Here is a 20,634-nt window from a genome sequence, read left to right as displayed (position 1 = left end):
GCTCCTCTGGTGCTGGGATAATGGAGCTGATAGCTTGGAATTGGAGGGCAGGGAAGCCAGGCATCTAGGATCTCTGCCTAGAGAAGGGGGCATTGACAAGACAATTGGGAAAAAGACACAAGCCCTCAGCCTCTGGAGGCAACTCCTGTCAGGTGTGAGGGAAAGGTATCCCTTCAGTGAAGATGTTGTATGTCATCCAATCAAGTGGACCACCATGGAGAGAGGTATCCAGTACCTGAGAGAATTAGCTGTGAGGGAGATGATTTATCATGACCTGGATAATGCACAGTTTCCCACAGATCCTGATGAGATCCAATGCACAAGGTCCATGTGGCGGAAGTTTATATGGAGCGCACCATCGTCATATGCCAACTACTTGGCAGTGATGGAATGGAAAGGCAAAGAGGGACCAACAGTGGATGAGGTGGCTGGCCGCCTCCGGTGATATGAAGAAAGTCTCTCTCCCCCCCTCATCTCAGCTGTGGAGAAACTGTCCTGGAAGGTCCAGCAACTTGAAGAGAATATGTCCTCCCCACCTGTATGAGCCAGTATCTCAGCTGTTAGGAACAGACGTTTTTCCACTCAAGATAGAGAATACAGGGGGTACACCCCACAAAGCACCCTGTGGTTCTGCCTGTGTGACCACGGAGAGGACATGAGGAAGTGGGATGGACAACCTACTTTGATCCTATGGGCATGGGTACAGGAATTGCAAGGAAGAACAACCACAAAAGGGGATCTCTCCAGGAAAAGTGCCGCCCCGGTTTCCAATGTGCAGTTCCCCAGACAGAATAGAAGGCCTGAGCCTACTTCTGATCCCCTTGAAGGAACTTCCAGAGCATTTCTGCAAGAGGCAAGTAATGGATACTATGACCAGGATTAGAGGGGCCCTGCCTCCAGCCAGGTGGGGCAAAGGGACAACCAGGTTTATTGGACAGTGTGGATTCGATGGCCTGGCACATCAGAGCCACAGGAGTATAGAGCTCTAGTGGACACAGGTGCACAGTGTACCCTAATACCATCAAGCTATAGAGGGACAGAAGCCATTTGTATTTCTGGAGTGACAGGGGGATCCCAAGAATTGACTGTACTGGAGGCTGAAGTGAGCCTAACTGGGAATGAGTGGCAAAAGCATCCCATTGTGACTGGCCCAGATGCTCCATGCATCCTTGGTATAGATTATCTCAGGAGAGGGTATTTTAAGGACCCGAAAGGGTACCGGTGGGCTTTTGGCATAGCTGCCTTGGAGGCGGAGGAAGTTAAACAGTTGTCTCCCTTGCCTGGTCTCTCAGAGGACCCTTCTGTTGTGGGGTTGTTGAGGGTCAAAGAACAATAGGTGCCAATCGCTACCACAACAGTTCATCGGTGGCAGTATCGAACTAACCAAGATTCTCTGATCCCCATCCATAAGCTGATTCATCAACTAGAGATTCAAGGAGTGATCAGCAAGACTCGCTCGCCCTTTAAGAGTCCCATATGGCCAGTGCAGAAATCTAATGGAGAGTGGAGGCTAACTGTGGACTATCGTGGCCTGAATGAAGTCACTCCACTGCTGAGTGCTGCTGTGCTGGACATGTTAGAACTTCAAAACGAACTGGAGTCCAAGGCAGCCAAGTGGTATGCCACAATTGATATCACTAATGCGTTTTTCTCAATCCCTCTGGCAGTAGAGTGCAGGTCACAGTTTGCTTTCACTTAGAGGGGTGTCCAGTACACCTGGAACCGACTGCCCCAGGGGTGGAAACATAGCCCCACCATTTGCTATGGACTGATCCAGACTGCACTGGAACAGGGTGAAGCTCCGGAACATCTGCAGTACATTGATGACATCATTGTATGGGGCAACACAGCAGAAGGAGTTTTTGAGAAGGGGAATGAAATAATTCAAATCCTTCTGAAAGCTGGTTTTGCCATAAGACGAAGTAAGGTCAAGGGACCTGCACAGGAGATCCAGTTTTTAGGAATAAAATGGCAAGATGGACGCCGTCAGATCCCAATGGATGTGATCAATAAAATCGCAGCTATGTCTCCACCAACTAGTAAAAAGGAAGCACAAGCTTTCCTGGGCATTGTGGGTTTTTGGAGGATGCATATCCTAGATTACAGTCTGATTGTGAGCCCTCTGTATCAAGTAACCCAGAAAAAGAACGGTTTTAAATGGGGTCCTGAGCAATGACAAGCTTTTGAACAGATTAAACAGGAAATAGTCCATGCAGTAGCTCTGGGGCCAGTCCGGGCAGGACAAGATGTTAAAAACATGCTCTACACTGCAGCCGGGGAGAACGGCCCTACCTGGAGCCTCTGGCAGAAAGCGCCAGGGGAGACACGCGGTCGACCCCTAGGGTTTTGGAGTCGGGCATACAGAGGATCTGAAGCCTGCTATACTCCAACAGAAAAGGAGATACTGGCAGTGTATGAAGGGGTTTGAGCTGCTTCAGAAGTGGTTGGTACAGAAGCACAGCTCCTCTTGGCACCTCGGCTGCCGGTGCTGGGTTGGATGTTCAAAGAAAGGGTCCCTGCTACACATCATGCAACGGATGCTACATGGAGTAAGTGGATTGCACTGACCACGCAGCGAACTCGAATGGGAAACCCCAGTTGCCTAGGAATTCTGGAGGTGATTATGGACTGGCCAGAAGGCAAGGATTTTGGAATGTCACCAGAGGAGGAGGTGATGCGTGCAGAAGAGGCTCCACCGTATAATGAACTACCAGAAAATGAGAAGAGAGATGCCCTGTTCACTGATGGGTCCTGCCGGATTGTGGGAAAGCATAGAAAGTGGAAGGCTGTCGTGTGGAGTCCTACAAGATGAGTTGCAGAAGCCACTGAAGGGCAAGGTGAATCAAGCCAGTTTGCAGAGGTGAAAGCAATTCAGCTGGCTTTGGACATTGCTGAGCGGGAAAAATGGCTGGTACTTTATCTCTACACCGATTCATGGATGGTGGCAAATGCCTTGTGGGGGTGGTTACGGCAGTGGAAGCAGAGCAATTGGCAGCGCAGAGGCAAACCTATCTGGGCTGCTGAATTGTGGCAAGATATTGCTGCCTGGGTAGAGAATCTGGTTGTGAAAGTACGTCATGTAGATGCCCATGTACCCAAGAGCCGGGCCACTGAGGAACATCGGAACAACCAGCAAGTGGATCAGGCTGCTAAGATTGAAGTGGCCGAGGTGGATCTGGACTGGCAACATAAGGGTGAATTATTCATAGCTCGATGGGCCCATGACTCCTCAGGCCATCAAGGAAGAGATGCTACATATAGATGGGCTCGTGACCGAGGGGTGGATTTGACCATGGACACTATTGCACAGGTCATCCACGAATGTGAGACATGCGCTGCAATCAAGCAAGCCAAGCGATTAAAGCCTCTTTGGTATGGAGGACGATGGCTGAAATACAAATATGGGGAGGCCTGGCAGATCGATTATATTACACTCCCACAAACCTGTCAAGGCAAGTGCCATGTGCTCACAATGGTGGAAGCAACCACTGGATGGTTGGAAACATATCCTGTGCCCCATGCCACCACCCGGAACACCATCCTGGGCCTTGAAAAACAGGTGACATGGCACCCCAGAGAGAATTGAGTCGGACAATGGGACTCATTTCTGAAACAGCCTCATTGACACCTGGGCCAAAGAGCATGGTATTGAATGGGTCTATTGCATTCCCTATCATCCACCAGCCTCTGGGAAGACAGAACGGTACAATGGACTGTTAAAAAATGCACTGAGAGCAACAGGTGGTGGGACTTTAAAACATTGGGATACACATTTAGCAAAGGCTACCTGGCTAGTTAACACCAGGGGGTCTACCAACCGAGCTGGCCCTGCCCAATCAAAACCTCCATGTACTGTGGAGGGAGATAAAGTCCCCGAAGCGCACATGAAGAATATGTTAGGGAAGACAGTCTGGGTTAGTCCTGCCTCAGGCAAAGGCAAACCCGTCCGTGGGATTGCCTTTGCTCAAGGAACTGGGTGTGCTTGGTGGGTGATGTAGAAGGATGGGGAAGTTTGATGTGTACCTCACGGGGACCTGATTTTGGGCGAGAATAGCCAGTGAATGAAACTGTATGATGTTAATTGCGAAATGACCCTGCCACTGTACATCCTCATTCCTATAACTGCTATTGGTTGTACTATAGTAAGAATCACCCAAACTAATGACAGATGGACTCTGATGAGAAAATGAGTAGAGTGCAGTGAAGGGATCAGAACTGACTTCAGCAGCTTGTGCCCAGCATCTTCATCGAGATCAACATCTTCAGTCCATGGATGTGAGCTATACCCAATACATCAGCTGCAAGACCCAGAAATATAGCATCTGACAGTCCAGCCCCACACACACCATCTTGCATGCCCTGAGAGACTGTTCTAACAGATGGAGCCCAAAGTCATGGATTAAATGAACTCAAGGGACATCTTTAGAGTGATGGCCCACAGATTAAGGACATTTTACCTGCGTAGAGATATATATATATGTACACATATATATATACACACACACACATCAGGGAAAACTGGTAGCATTTAACTGGAAACTGTAGGATCTGGGCATGGCATGGAATGGTATGGAATAAGGGGTTGATCATGTCTTCAGTCTGGCAGGGGTAGGGTTAATTCTCCCCAGGATCTAGTAGGACATAGGTATTCCATCCCATGTGAGCCATGCCCAGGGTGCAGCTTGAGCTACCTGAGGAAGGGGAGGGACAGGAAGTTGGGGGGGGAAGCAGAGCAGGCTGGGGCACCTGAGTTCTGGTCTGCAACTGGTGGTATCGTAATCAGTTGTATATTCCTCTGTCAGTTTTGTGGTGGTTGTTGTTGTTTCTTGTTCCCCTTGCTGTTCTGTTAAATTGCCTTTGTCTCAACCCACAAGTTCCACCTTTTTCTTCTGATTTTCCCCTCATGGCTGTGGTGGCAGTGGGGGCTCTAGTCTGAGCAAGTGGCTGCCACGTGGTTTTATTGCTGTCTGAGGCCAAACCACGACACAAGGTATCATACATGGTACAAAAATCAGAGCTGCCACTGCACAAAGAGAGAAAAACAACATGCATTTAATCCATGGTCCACCAGGCAACCACAAGAACATGTCTAATTCCCATCCTTTCCAGGTTTGAACTGGCACATGAGCTAGTTTTCTCATTCCTTTTGTTATCTGTTTTACTACCTTGGCATTATTTAATTTTCTACAAACTCCCCCTTCTTCTGCTAGCAAATAATCTAGGACCATTCAGTGTTGGAAAACTGCATTCCTTATCTGAGTAGATTGGTCTGCAAGAAGGTCAAGAGCCTCAGATGTCTGGTTAGTTATAATTTCAAAAATGGCTTGTAATCTAATTATCCTATTTAAATTATGAATGGGGTCTCTTGCTCCAGAAATCACCTTGTGGGGATTCCATGTTGCTGGTCCATAATATTGTATAATTCGTTCAGGTGGCCATTCATCTTTTCCCCATGACTGAGAACCACCTTTAGTTAGGGATTTATCAATTGACCGTCGTTCTCTTATCAAATCATCATATACATTAACCCCTAACTCGTTACCTTGAACTTGTGGTAACGAGAAAAATAATGGTCTAATATATCCTATATAACACATCCCTGACCAATTTGGGGGTAACCTTCGGTAGGCATGTTGCCCACAAATCCAATAATGGCCCTTCAAAGCCCAAGTCCTGTTAGCGAATGGGCCTTCCCATGTTTCATTATCCTGTGGTATTTCATAGTATAGAGTATTTTTTTGATCCCAACGGTCCTCCTGCTATACTTAAATCACCATAGGAATCGCAATAATCACATTCAAAGGCTCCTGCATCCGGGTGCCATTTACAGTTACATCCCCTATCATTCTTGGTTTGATTTGTAGCCAACCAAAATTTTCTAAAATAGGCCCTAATTCCATTTGAATTTTGCCAGGCCCATTGATAAACCCTTATTACATGATTTTTGCTAATGGTATTGTCCTGCTGACAAGCCAGGAATAAAGAATCTCTAACCCCCTCTTTTCGCATAATTTCTCTCGCAGCTGCTTTACATCCGCTATGCCAAGGTTCTTTGAAAGAGCACTTTACCCAGGTGCCATCTATAAGCTTTACATGTGTTTGGTTCCATCTAGGGCAACAGAGATGATTAAGGGATTAGAGCATCTCCCTTATGAGGAAAGGCTGAGAGAGCTGGGACTCTTTAGCCTGGAGAAGAGAAGGCTGAGGGGAGACCTTATTAATGCTTACAAGTACCTAAAGGGTGGGTTGAAGGAGGATGGAGCCAGACTCTTTTCAGTGGTTCCCAGTGACAGGATGAGGGGCACAAGATGGAACATAGCAAGTTCCATTCAAATATGAGGAAAAAGTTCTTTACAGTGAGGGTGACAACACTGGAACAGGCTGCCCAGGGAGGTTGTGGAGTCCCCTTCCCTGGAGATCTTCAAGACCTGCCTGGATGCAATCCTGAGTAATGTGCTCTAGGCAATCCTGCTTTAGCAGGGGAGTTGGACTAGATGATCTCTAGAGGTCCCTTCCAACTCTGACAATTCCGTGATTCCTTGGTATCTAAAGCAATTATAAGGTCTACAATAAGGATCATAACAGCCCATCCCTGGTGACAAGGTCCACTCACATTCGCTTTTCCCTACATTTTTCCCTCCTGTCTTGGTTCTATTCAGACAGTAATTTCCTTTTCCTGGGTACTGTATTTTCCACGTACCTCCTTCCTTCCAGAACCCAGTTCCTTTATGCACTATACTCCAGTCACTCACCCACCATTTAGGCTGGACAGGCTGGGCTACCCACAGCCAATCTTCAGCTCCTCCTGGACCTCCACAGACCCAGCAATTACTGAGGTTAAAAGCTTTGGCTACCTCTTCCCCTAGAGTCAAAAATCAGTTTTCCCATCCCAGACTTCGATTTTGCCAATAATATAGAAACACGATCATTACTAAAAATTTCATCTTGAGCTCATTATCTTTCCACACTTGATGTGGCAAGTGAATATACAGAAACAATTCAGTTAGTGTCTGCTCACCAGTTGCTGGAAGTTCAAATAAGGGAACTCCTTTCCTTATGGACCTATACCGTAGATCCTTTGGGTAAACGCACGGAACTCCTCCCGAGGTCTACCTGATGGCTACTGGTCTGATCCACTCTTTGTAAGAGTTAGTTTTAGTCTCCCACCCTAAACTTCAATTTTTCACTTTTTCAAATCGAGGTCTGGTATGGCATGTGCTTCCACTGCTCAGCGCCTACTGGGTTGCAGCCAGCAGTGGAGTTTAGAATTTCTTGTTGTGGCAAACACAGAGGTCAATCCAGTCTTGCCCTTGATTTTAACTTATCAAATACTACTAATCGGGTCTTTTTCTACGGAAGGTTAGCCGCAGTTTCCCCTCCTCTTCCTCTAGTTCTGAAGTCCAGTTTTCCGGGGCCTTGAACGTCTTGACTCGAGTATGATGAGCCCACCCGTGTTCGGCCGTCTTAACTGCTGTTTCCGTGGTTAATAACACTTGGTACGGTCCCCGCCACTTTGCCACCAATGGTGCTTCCTTCCACTCTTCAATTAGGACCCAATCTCCTGGTTGGATGCTATGGACAGCAAAGTCCAAAGGCAGGGTCTGTGCCAGCTGAGCTTCCTGTCAAAGAGATTTCACAAGAGACGGTATCCTGGCCACATATTGTTTCAAGTATACATCACTTATTGCTACCTCCCCACTAGGTCGAGAGTTAGCAGGGTAAGGGATTCCAAACATTAATTCAAAGGGGGATAATTGAATGTCTCCTCCGGGTTTGGCCCGTATTCTAGCTAAAGCTAATGGTAGAAGACATATCCATGGCATTTTGGTTTCCAAAACTAATTTTAGAAGATGCTTCTTAATTTCCCCATTCATCTTCTCTACTTTCCCCGAACTCTGAGGATGCCACGGAGTACGCAAATCCCATTGTATTCCTAAGGCCACCATAACCCCTTGAAGAATTTTTCCAGTAAAATGAGTTCGTCTATTGCCTCTACTATTCCATATCTAGGAATTATTTGTTCTAAAAGCACTTTAATAACTGATCCTGTAGTTGCTGAAGCAACTGGAAATGCTTCTGGTTAGCTGGCATACTATTACCAAAAGATACTTAAGTCTTCCTGCTCAGGGCATTTCAGTAAAATTCACCTGACATCGTTGGAACGGGCGTACAGCCCAAAGTCACCCTCCTCTAGCAGCTTCCCTTGTAACCCGATTATTGACCTTAGCACAAATTAAACAACCCTCAATTGCTCTTTTTGCTAAAACAAAAAGACCCAAGGCAGCCTACATTTTGAGGAAGGCTTCCGCTAATCCCCGAGAACCCCAATGACTCCCCTCATGGAGTTGTTTTAATATTTGCAGGGCCAAGGCCTTCAGTACCCACTGTTTACCATTCTTTGTAAACCAATTATTCTCTCTTTTTTTTCTGCTCCACTATTTTTAATTATCTCCGACTCCTCTGGTGGAAAACACATCTTCTCTGGCAGTGGTGGAGTCACTGGGAGCAAAGGGAGGATCCTAGATACCTCTGGCAGAAGTGCTGCTTTCCGAGCTTCTTCATCTGCCAGTCGATTGCCTATTGCCTCTTCCGAGTATCCTGTCTGATGTCCCCTGACATGTATTATAGCCACTTTCTCTGGTAAATTCACCACCTCCAATAGGCAAGTAATTAAACCTTCATGAGCTAATAGCTTTCCTCTACAGGTTAATAACCCTCTTTCCTCCCATAATTTTCTAAATGCATGAGCCACCCCGGCTCATGCATATTTTGAATCTGTAAATATGTTTATTGGTTTTCCTTGATACAATTCACAGGCTCTTATTAAGGCATACAATTCTGCAGTCTGTGCTGACCATGTGGAGGGTAGCTTCCCTCCTTCTTCCAGTTCTCTTCCTTTTACTGCAGCATATCCTGTAACTCGTTTTCCTTCTATTACCCTTGAGGAACTGTCAATAAACACATTTTCCCCATTTGGCCAAGGGGCATCCCTTAGTTCTTCCCTAGCTCGGGTTTGAAGATCTATTACTTGAACACAGTCATGAATTTCCTCCGGATCTCCTCCCTCGGGGCCAGCTAAACAGGAAGCCGGATTAAACCCTTCCCCGCTTCTTAATTCTAAATCCTCTTGTTTCATTAAACAAGTTTCATACTGTAATAACCTAGCACTACTCACCCATTCAGAAGCTCTTTCAGTTAAAGCTTTTATTTGGTGTGATACTTTAACAACACGAGCTCCCCCCTGCTGTCAGTTTTCAAGCCTTGGTTACCATTAAAGCCATGGCTACACAATTTTGTAAACAATGAGGCCACCCCCTGGCCACTGGATCCAACATTTTAGAAAAATAGGCCACTGGTCTTCGACTGCCCCCGTGTTCTTGCACTAGAATCCCTTTAGTATGGCTTTGTTTAACATCCACATATAATTCAAATTCTTTTTCCCGGTCTGGACGGACTAGAGCCGGAGCTTTGGTTAACTTATTCTTTAACATTTCAAAGCTCTGCTTTCCTTCTGGTGTCCATACTACAACATTGGGGCTGTCTTGCGTTAAGAGATCATACAGGGGTCTGGCTAAAGCAGAAAAGTCCTCAATTCAGATCCTGCAATATCCTATTAGTCCCAAAAATTGTCACAGCTCCTTTTTAGTCTTAGGTAATGGCACGTCTTTCTGGATCAATACACCGCAAACCTTCAGTCAAAATATGTCCCAAATATTTAACTTTCTGTTCCACTAGTTGTGCTGCTTTTTCAGATACTCTAAGCCCTTTCTTAGCTAGAAAATTAAGCAATTCCACAGTGGTCTCTTCCACTACATCCTCTTGTTCTCCTGTCAGGAGTAAATCATCTACATATTGTAACAACTTAATCCCCAGGGGCTGAGTAAATTCTCTCAATATTTCTTGTAGCTTGCCCAAACAGAACCCGTGCTTCTGTGTATCCCTGTGGAAGGACTGTCCACATCAATTGTTGCTTTGCTATTTTCCCTGCTGCTTCTTGTTCCCACTCAAGGCAAAGTATTGTTTACTATCCTCTGTAAGTGGGCATCCCCAAAAAGCATCTTTTAAGTCAAGCACTGAATAATAGTGGTGCGAGGAGGGAATTTGGTTCAGGATACTATAAGGATCTGGAACCGTGGGATGCCTTGGTTTAATAATCTTATTTATTATTTGTCGCGACGGAGGGAAGACAGGGCCACTCAATATGAGTGATCAGCAAGCTTCGTTTATTGATTCACACAGTGGCCTTTTATGTTCTAACATAATTAGCTCATACATATTACAAAAGTTAAGCTCATGATTGGTTAGTTCTTAGAAAGATCAACTCCACCCTTGGTTCCTTCTTTACAGTTACTTTCATCCTCTTTTCCCATGCCTGAGCAGCTGCAACCTCTCTGTTATCATACAACAATTATAGTCAAGGACAAGGTGTCTTTACCAGCCCAGTAGTTACGGGGGCTGAATCCGATGTTTCTCAAGCTTTTGCTCGGCCAGCTGGATCATGTCTACGTGACCCTTCTCAGCTAGCCATTCTCCCACAATTCCCCCGTTTTTATTTTGAATGACATAGGCTTGGTTAAACATCTGTAACACAAGGGTTTTCATACAAGACAACATAAAACTCACACAAAGCAACGCTATTAGTACAACGATTAAGACTAGCAATCCTGTCTGTAAAAGATTTCTCAGCCATCCGGACAGACCCAACCAGTCTCCAAGAGCACCCCTATAAGGCACGTAGTAAATGGGGAGCGGGGTATTGCTAGGCTTGCACAAAAGCTGGTCGTGTTGAGTGACCGAGCTAAAGTTATCCACACATTTTCTCATGGGTCAAACATCTCGCTATATGGGATGGCTCTTATGCTTACAACTAAGGCAACTACTATAAAGCTTTCTATACCTAAATTAACCATTTTCTCTGTTTCAACTTCTAAGCAAATAGCATGCACATAATACCTAGGGGTTACAGACCCCACAGACTGTACAATTAATTTCTGTCTTTGCGACCTCGTGGTTCACACTCAGGCGCAGCGGTCTCAGTCCGTTGGTTTATGGTGATTAGTCGGGTCACCTTCAGCGGCGACTTCAGGGTGGTCGATGGCGGGCCTTACCCAACGGCTGGGAACCCAGATGATACCTTGTCCCCTCTGGTCCATCGTAGAAGGGGTGATTTGCGAGCAAGGGTCAATCCTCCTACTCCCGCGACCGTGGCGCTGCTCGCGTAGGTCGGCCATTGAGCCGGCCACTTATGCGTGCTGATTATGGAAATGTCAGCGCCAGTGTCTAGAAGAGCAACAAGTGGTATAGTTAGGTTGGCGTATTGCACAGCAACCGGGCGTTGTGGCCTTTGGCGCAAGCCGACAGTTAGTAGGGCCATTTGTCCTGTAGATCCAAAGGCTCCTTGCCCTCGTGGCTGCTCTTGCAGCGGTGGAAGGGCTCCCGCAAGATGTGGTAGGGGAATTAATTGCGCCACCTTGGTGCCTTTAGCGATGAAGAGCGGTGGGAATAACGTGTGGGCCATGATCTGGATCTCACCGTGGTAATCCTTATCAATCAGTCCCACCAACACATTAAGTCCCAGCATGGTGGCCGATGAACGGCCTATAAGTAGTGCTCCGACAGCTTGTCCATTGATACAGATTGGTCCTTGAGTGCTAGTGGTAATCCGGACAGGCTTTGAGTCCAACAGGGTACAATCTACTGCTGTTGCCAGGTCCAAGCCGAGGCTTCCGCTTGTGGCTGGTCTGAGCTGAAGGGATTGAGTGCTGCCGGATATGCAGCCGCTTTTTGTGTCGGCGCGGGGCGGCTCTTCCCGCTGAATCGTCCGTTTCCCGGTTTAGAAGCGCGACATGCAGTCTCATTGTGGTTGTCCGACCGGCAGTTTCTGCACCATACTGAGCCGGCGTTGCAGTTCCGTCTGATGTGTCCAGCAGCACCGCAACGGTAGCATTGTGGGCGAGATGATTCACTAGCATTTAATCGTTGAACGGAGGCTTGCAAAGGAGCAAGGGCTGCAAGAACTTGACTCTGCGTAGCCTGCGTGTGTTCCTTTAAACTATTCCCTAGTTCCTTTACTGCCTCAACTAACATTGCCTGTGGCCCTACCGGTACCTGAGCCATCCTTTCTAGTCCTTCCTCGATAGTCCATGTCCCTGGCAATGTAGCCAAGATGTTGCGTGTGGCCGGATTACTATTTTGTATAGCACACTGCTTTAGTATAGTGCCTCTGAGATAATCGGGCACCCCGGCCGCCTGTATGGCGTCTGCTACTCGATCGATAAACAGGCCAAATGGTTCCTCTCTTCCTTGCTTAATACCCATATATGAAGGGATTCTTTTTTTTTTTTTTTCTTTTTTTTTTTTTTTGAGTGAACCGCTTTTTTCTCTCTCTTTTTTTTTTTTTTTTTTTCTCAGCTCGGTTTGCAACGGGGCGTTAGCGACTGCCCGCCATGGCTTTATCAACTTTTTGGCTGATTTATTATCGCATATAACTTCGTCAAACAATTTATCCCCATATTTACGCCATTCCTCGTGTTCAAAAACCGTATCTGGATTATCAAAGCAACCTCTCGCTACTCCATATGCTGATAACCCAGGCAACTCCCTTTTACAATCTATACCCTAAATGCTCCGCTTTTCTAAAAAGCATTTGAGCAAATCATACGCCGCTTGTCTATTCATACCTTCGTCAGCGCGCTGTTGCAGCCTTTCAGACTTCGGCGGCGCGTAGCCGGCAGGACACTCTCTATAGGTGCTCCTGGGCGCGGGGACCTTTTCCTTTAATCCCTTTCGCCTCCTGCGCTGCTTACAGGACCAGCACTGAGACTCCGTTGACCGTGGCTCGCAGGTTCAGCCCTCTGTAGGGTCCCTGTTCGGGCGCCATTTGTCGCGACGGAGGGAAGACAGGGCCACTCAATATGAGTGATCAGCAAGCTTCGTTTATTGATTCACACAGTGGCCTTTTATGTTCTAACATAATTAGCTCATACATATTACAAAAGTTAAGCTCATGATTGGTTAGTTCTTAGAAAGATCAACTCCACCCTTGGTTCCTTCTTTACAGTTACTTTCATCCTCTTTTCCCATGCCTGAGCAGCTGCAACCTCTCTGTTATCATACAACAATTATAGTCAAGGACAAGGTGTCTTTACCAGCCCAGTAGTTACGGGGGCTGAATCCGATGTTTCTCAAGCTTTTGCTCGGCCAGCTGGATCATGTCTACGTGACCCTTCTCAGCTAGCCATTCTCCCACAATTATTCTTAAGTCTTGTACCATTCTATAGGTTCCATCTGGTTTCTTAACTGGCAGGATGGGAGTATTATAGGGAGACATACACGGCTCCAAAAGACCTGCCTTCAGTAAGGACTCAATAATGGGTTGTAGTCCCTTTCTTCTATCTCTTGAAATAGTGTATTGCTTCTTAGAGACCACTTGACCAGAATGTTTCAAAGTAACCTGAAGAGGTTCCATATCTAATTTTCCATATTTCCCTGGGACTGCCCACACCTCTGGGTTTACTTTAGCATAAGCTCTATCAGATAATTTGCACAAAGTTAAAACAGTACTCGCTTCTTCATCACCCTTTATGATATTAATCTGCATCCCCAATTTAGCCATCAGGTCCCTCCCCAATAGATTACAATCACAACTAGGGACAAACAAAAATTCATGCAAACTTAACTCCTATATCTATTAATAGCAGGTGGATGAAATGTACCCATTCATCCTTTCCACTTACTCCTTGGATAATTATTCTCTTGACAACTGTCCCCCCTTCAGCACAAAGTTTAAAGTAGATCAAGAGGCTCAGGTGTCCACTAAAAGTGCACCTCCTCCCAATTTGGACCCACCCGACAGGTTATCAAGGGCTCCAAGGTGGTGGGTCCCTGGAATAGTGGGAGCCCCTGACACCCCTAACAATCCATTTCCATCAACCAGTGGACATCCTCCTCATTAGAATCCACCTGTCTCCGCAGACACTCTCTCTTCCAATGTCCTTCTTTCTTGCAAATAGCACACTGATTTCTTCCCGAGGCAGACACGTTTCTGTTAAATCCTGATGGTTGCCCCCTTCCCTTCAATCCTGGGGGTCCCAGCATTTTTCCCTTTGGAGGCTGTAAAAGCTGTGCCATCACTCTTGCCTTCATCTTTGCCCTTTCTTCATCCCTTCTTACATACACCTGCTGCACATTCCTAACCAATTCATCCAAAGGCCTGTTTTGCCATTCCTCATCTTTCTGTATTCTTCTCCTTATGTCAGGCCAGGACTTGGTGACAAATTGTACCCTCAACAGTGTGTCAAAGGCTGGTCCCTCAGGGTCCAACCCTCCCTGTTTTCTTAAGGCATTTCTGGTCCTTTCCAACCAGTGAGAAGGACTCCCGTCTCTCCTGTTCTAGGGACATAGCCTTTGACATGTTGTTAGTTCTGGGAACCGCTGTCTTAATTGTTCTAATCAAATAGGCTCTGTAATCCCAAAGGCGGGTTAAGTTAGCCTGATTATTCAGATCCCAATTGGGGTCCACTTGGGGGACTACATCAACCATGGGTGCATCCTGCCCTGCATTCCCTACTGCCTGTGGGTGTTCATCTTCCCACAACTGATGGGCTTTTTGCCAAATCATTCATTTTTCCTGTGGCCCAAATAAAATTCCCAGAAGAAAATCCCAGTCCTTCCAGGTATAACCTGCACTCCCTAGATATTCATCTACTTTTTCCCCCACCCCTATGGGGTCATCCAAACATGGGGGTAATTCCTTTTTCAACCCTCTTATGTCCTGAGTTGTAAGGGGTGCAATTACAAACCCCCCCCACCCCCACCGTCCAACCAAAGGGACCTGGTGTAGAGGCATCTGATGAACGCTTGCCTCCTGGGTTTTAGACACCCTTGGTGCTTCATATTGTGTCCCCCTTCTAGTTTGGGACATAATCTCTTGCCCATCCTCCCCTGTTGTCCTCTTCAAGAGGGGCTGTAGGGACGTTTTCTCCTTGATTTTCCTGATCTGGGATTTGGGGGTACAAAGGCCCAGCAGCCACTCCTGGATCCGCTGGGGGACCTGCAGGGGCTGAGTGATAAGGCGGGGGAAGACACTGAAGAACATCCCATGTCTCCTCTGTCCCCTTTCTCTCCCCATTTTCCAACTCTCCCTTATATCTTCACCAACTCCACAAATTCCTGTCAGTGGCGCTCTTAACCATATTTCCCCACATTCTTTTTCAATAAGTCCTTTCTCAGTGTCATTCAAGTATAAGCATAAACACTGACAAAGACTAGCATCATCTGACCCAAGAGGAGGCCATCTAAAACCTTTTTGAAAATTATATTCAGACCAGATAAAATAACAAAACTTTACCATCATATCCTTAGTTATTTCTGGGTGAACGTGTAGATCTCCCCAAGATCTTAACATTCTCCCCAAGGGACTTTCTGAGGATATTTTGGGATCATAATCCTGGTTGTTGAGACCCTTTCCCCGACTTTCCCTTACTGCCCTCCCTGGGCATCCTCCCTCTTTTACTCCCCCAATTTCCCATAGTACTCACTGGTGAGATTTTCAATGGTCTCTTCACGGACCCCTGCGGTCCACTGCTGGTCTATCTCCTGAACAGTCTCAGGTACCCAATCAGTCATCCAGTGCCGGCAGCCATCGAAGGAAGCTGATCACCCAAGTTTTGGCGAGGCACACTGTCAGCTCCGTTCGTTGCCCACCATCCCTGGAAGGATCCTAGACAAGCCCCAATTTGTGCAGAAAATCCCGTAGCCAGAGGTTGATGTTCACAAAGGAGACAGAGGAGTCCTGGAAAGACTTTATTCGAATAAAGGGAGAGCCCACTGGGGCATATCCCTGTGGGGTCTCTCAAATTGCCAGAGAACGCAGCCTCCATTTTATTCTAATTCCCCAGCCACAGGTAGCCCTCTTGCTTTCCCCATTGGCTGAGGTACTTGGAAGGTACAAACTTCCCGATCCACCTATTACATAAAAGTTTAACTCTTGCATTTTTTCAATTGTCTAACTTTTGCAGTTTCAGTTAATTCCCCTATTTTTCTGTTATCTCACTCCTGCAGTTTCAATTAACTCTATGTCCTTCAGTTATCTCACTCTGGTAATTTAAATTAACTTCCCTGTTTGTGGAGACACTCTTATCCCTATTTTATCACCTGTTTGTGGAGATGCTCTTATCCCTATCTTATCAGGCATCTCTGATAGGCTGTAACCTCTGAAATACCCAGCCAATGGGGAAACAAGGGAGGGAAATTTTGGCCAGGAATAGGGAATAAAAACAAGATGAGTCAAAACCCGGTGTGCCTGCTTGCCAGGTCACCCATTCTTGCAAGAATGCTTAAATAAAATGTGCTTCTTATTGATCACTGCCTGAGCCATTGTTATTGGACAAGAAGCATTTCTCACAGTTGGGACAAAGGCAGTTTAACAGCAAAGGGAACAAGAAAACAATAACGGTAACATGGATAGAGGAATATACAAGCACAATTACGATACCACAGCTCCTGACTGCAACCTGGACACCCCAGCCCACTCCCAAGCTATGACTTCCTGCCCCTTCCCCTGGCCAGCTCCAGGGTACCCCCTGGGCATAGCTCACATGGGATGGAATACCTGTGTCTCTGCTAGATCCTGGGAAGAATTAACCCTATCCCTGCCAGAACCAGGACAGCAGGTAAGTTCAGACTATGTATTATACACTGTATTTTTATATATACATTATTATATATATAATTTATATATTTCTATAAGGCCAGCCACCTTTACATCTGAGCAACTCTTCGCTGTCTGCTTAAACAGCAGGGAGTGGAAGACAGAAACCTTTGAAAGTCTTCCCCTGGGATGTCATGGGCTCTATGATAGTCTTGGATTAAAAGGCTACCATGGCACAGAGTGGGAATGGTGTATTAGTTGTCTTCGGTAATAACAGAAAAGCTGCTAATCAACAGGCAGATCTATAATAGCTGGTTTGACCTGTTTAGCTACTAAATAAATACTTGGCTTCAGATAAGAGTTAACATTAAAAAAAACCCAAACACAACAAGAACTTTATAGAAGAACAGCTGGGGGATGGTATCCAAAGGAAACTCTCACGCCCCATTTTTGTTTTTATATATATACAATATTGAACTAATCTCATCTAATTTTTGCTGTCTGAAGGCTAGACACCCGGTTGTGTAGACTCCCTCTCTAGTCTGTGGAGAAACTGCTATATTAATCACCTGCTGGAAGAGCTCTCTCTAGATATCTGTCTCAAATGGCATGAACATTGATTTTTTTGGGGTTTTTTCCCCTTTAAAAAAAAAAAGGGACTGACCACCTAGAAAGATTACAAGAATGCCATTAGAGTATGCAGGGATGAAAGGAGGAAAGCCAAGGCCTCCTTGGAATTAAACCTGGCAAGGGATGTCAAAGTCAACAGGAAGGGGTTTGTCAATTGTATTGGAAGCAAAAGGAAAACTAGGGAAAATGTGGGCCCGCTGTTGAATGAGACGGGTGCCATGGTGATGGAGGATGCAGAGAAGGCGGAGTTGCTGAATGCCTTCTTTGCTTCAGTCTTTACTGCTCAGGCCAGCCCTCAGGAGTCCCAGACTTTGGGGGTAACAGGAAAAAGTCTGGATGAAGGAAGACTTCCCCTTGGTGGAGGAAGACCAAGTTAAGGAACAGTTAAGTAAACTGGATATCCACAAGTCCATGGGTCCTGATAGGATGCACCCGTGAGTGCTGAGGGAGCTGGCAGAAGTCATTGCTGGGCCGCTCTCCGTCATCTTTGAAAGGTCCTGGAGAACAGGCGAGGTGCCCAAGGACTGGAGGAAAGCCAACATCATCCCAGTCTTCAAAAAGGAGGACCCGGGAAACTACAGGCCGGTCAGCCTCCCCTCCATCCCTGGAAAGATGATGGAACGGCTCGTTCTGGGCATCATCTCAAAGCATATGGAGGAAAAGAAAGCTATCAGAAGTAGTCAACACGGATTCACCAAGGGGAAATCATGTCTGACTAACCCAATAGCCTTCTACGATGGCATGACTGGATGGGTGGAGGAGGGGAGGGCAGTAGATGCTGTCTACCTTGACTTCAGCAAGGCTTTTGACACAGTCTCCCACAGCATCCTCATAGGTAAGCTTAGGAAGTGTGGGTTAGATGAGTGGGATTGAAAACTGGCTGAAAGACAGAGCTCAGAGAGTTGGGATTAGTGGCCCAGAATCTAGTTGGAGGTCCATAACAAGTGGTGTTCCCCAGGGGTCAGTACTGGGTCCAGTCCTCTTCAATATATTCATCTATGACCTGGATGAAGGGACAGAGCATACCCTCAGCAAGTTTGTTGACGATACAAAACTGGGAGGGGTGGCTGACACACCAGAAGGCTGTGCCACCATACAGTGAGACCTGGACAGGCTGGAGAGTTGGGCAGAGAAGAACCTGATGAAATTCAACAAGGGCAAGTGTAGGGTGCTGCACCTGGGGAGGAAGAACCCCCTGCACCAGTACAGGTTGGGGGCTGACCTGCTGGAAAGCACCTCTGAGGAAAAAGACCTGGGAGTCCTGGTGGACAACAGGATGACCAGCAATGTGCCCTTGTGGCCAAGAAGGCCAATGGCATCCTGGGGTGCATCAAGAAGAGTGCGGCTAGCAGGTCGAGGGAGGTTGTCCTCCCCCTCTACTCTGCCCTGGTGAGGCTGCATCTGGAGTACTGTGTCCAGTTCTGGGCTCCCCAGTTCAAGAAGGACAGGGAACTGCTGGAGAGGGTACAGCAGAGGACTACAAAGATGATTAGGGGCCCGGAGCATCTCTCTCACAAGGAGAGGCTGAGGGACTTGGGTCTTTTTAGTCTGAAGACTGAGGGGGGGATCTGATCAATGCTTATAAATAGTTAAAGGGAAGGTGTCAAGAGGATGGGGCCAGTCTTTTTACAGTGGTGCCCAGTGACAGGACAAGAGGTAACGGGCACAAACTTGAACATAAGAAGTTCCATCTAAACATGAGGAGGAACTTGTTTACTTTGAGGGTGGCAGAGCACTGGAACAGGCTACCTAGAGCTGTGGTGGAGTCTCCACTTCTGGAGACATTCAAAACTTGCCTGGAAGTGTTCCTGTGCAACCTGCTCTAGATGGACCTGCTTTGGCAGGGGGGGTTGGACTAGATGATCTCCAGAGGTCCCTTCTAACCCCATATCATTCTGTCAGTCTGTGAACATGTCTCTGGAATCGCCTATTTCTCTTTTTTTGTCTGTAGGTGGAGGCTTATGGCTACCCCAGCTAAATGCCTAACTTAAATAGACACAGCTGAGTAAGAGCAACCCCACCCTTCCTTGTGCATGCTCCTCACCTTTTCATCTGCACTCTTTCACTGGAAATGGAAAAGCTTTTCAAGCCAGGAATTGTCTTCTATGCTCAAGTGATGGGGTAGCACTATACCCCTCACTTGCCAGCTCATTGTAATTGCCAAGTCTGGGCAGGGAAAGGAATGATGAGATACCTCATCTCCCATGAGAACTGTTGGGAAGTGCCAGGGCTCCTAGCTGTGCTGGGTGAGCCAGTGCCTCATGGCCTCAAAGGGCTCAGGGTGGTATGAGCAGGGGTTCTGCAGCTTACTTATGGCTATGATGCCAACTATATATACATATGCCACAAAAGCTGAATGAGCTAGAGGAACACAAGCAAGACTTGCCTAGGGAGTAGGAAATATATTTCTATATGTAAATAGTGAGACAGACATGGAATAGACATGTTTTTTCATAGGAAGGAGAGACTGGCAGAACTGCAGCTACATCCCCTCCTGGAGAGCTCCTCCTATGCCCCGAGTAATTTCATCTACAGCAGACTCCTACCCTGGGTCCCTTCTAGGAGGTGTGAAAAGAAATCAGACTGTGGCTGCCTCTTGCTTCTGCCGATAAAGCAAGTCATTCACGCTTGTGCTCCATACAATAATAATCAGTTGCAGGCAAGCTGAGACTGCCAAATTTCACTTTTCTTAGCACAAATTTTAATAAACAGCATTGTTAAGCTCATGTAGAGCTTGTCAACTTAATCAACTGCCAAATCCTGTTCAATAAAGAAAGGAGATAAACAAATACATTATCCCTCCACCTGAGCTAGCCCATTTTTCTCTCCACTTGTCTGCCACTCAAGTATTTAGACATGCTGTCATTATCAGCCACCCACTGTCCCAGCTTTGCCCCAATTTTTTTAAGCCCCGCAGCACTGCCTTTTGATGTATCTGGTGAGATAATTGAAGTAGATTAAGACTGAGGATACCCTCCCCACCTTAGGTAATGATATACTCTAATTCCCTCCAGCTATCTTCCTGACAACTCAGTTGTCCTCATCTTGGTCCTACTCCCCTCTTCCACAGACAATAGTATAATTCAAACTCCTCCACATAAGGATTAGACATCCAGCTTAGACTCTAGAAAAAAATGCTTGTGGCAGATATTGTTATGACACAGAATATACCCTAAGTTACTTGACATGCAATAGCCAGCAGACAAAAATACCTGAAATGCAAAAGCCAAAAAGGAAAAAAACAATGAAAGACAAGACCACTGAATTGTTACATACTTCTGAAACACAGCCTTAAATAAGGCCTCATCAATTCAGATAACAAAAGACCTTGAAATTATTATACAGGTACTAAC

Source organism: Numenius arquata, chromosome W, assembly GCF_964106895.1.
Source record: "Numenius arquata chromosome W, bNumArq3.hap1.1, whole genome shotgun sequence".
In the NCBI taxonomy this organism is placed as follows: domain Eukaryota; kingdom Metazoa; phylum Chordata; class Aves; order Charadriiformes; family Scolopacidae; genus Numenius; species Numenius arquata.
The sequence above is the reverse complement of the archived record's forward strand: the minus strand, read 5'-3'. Positions refer to the sequence as shown.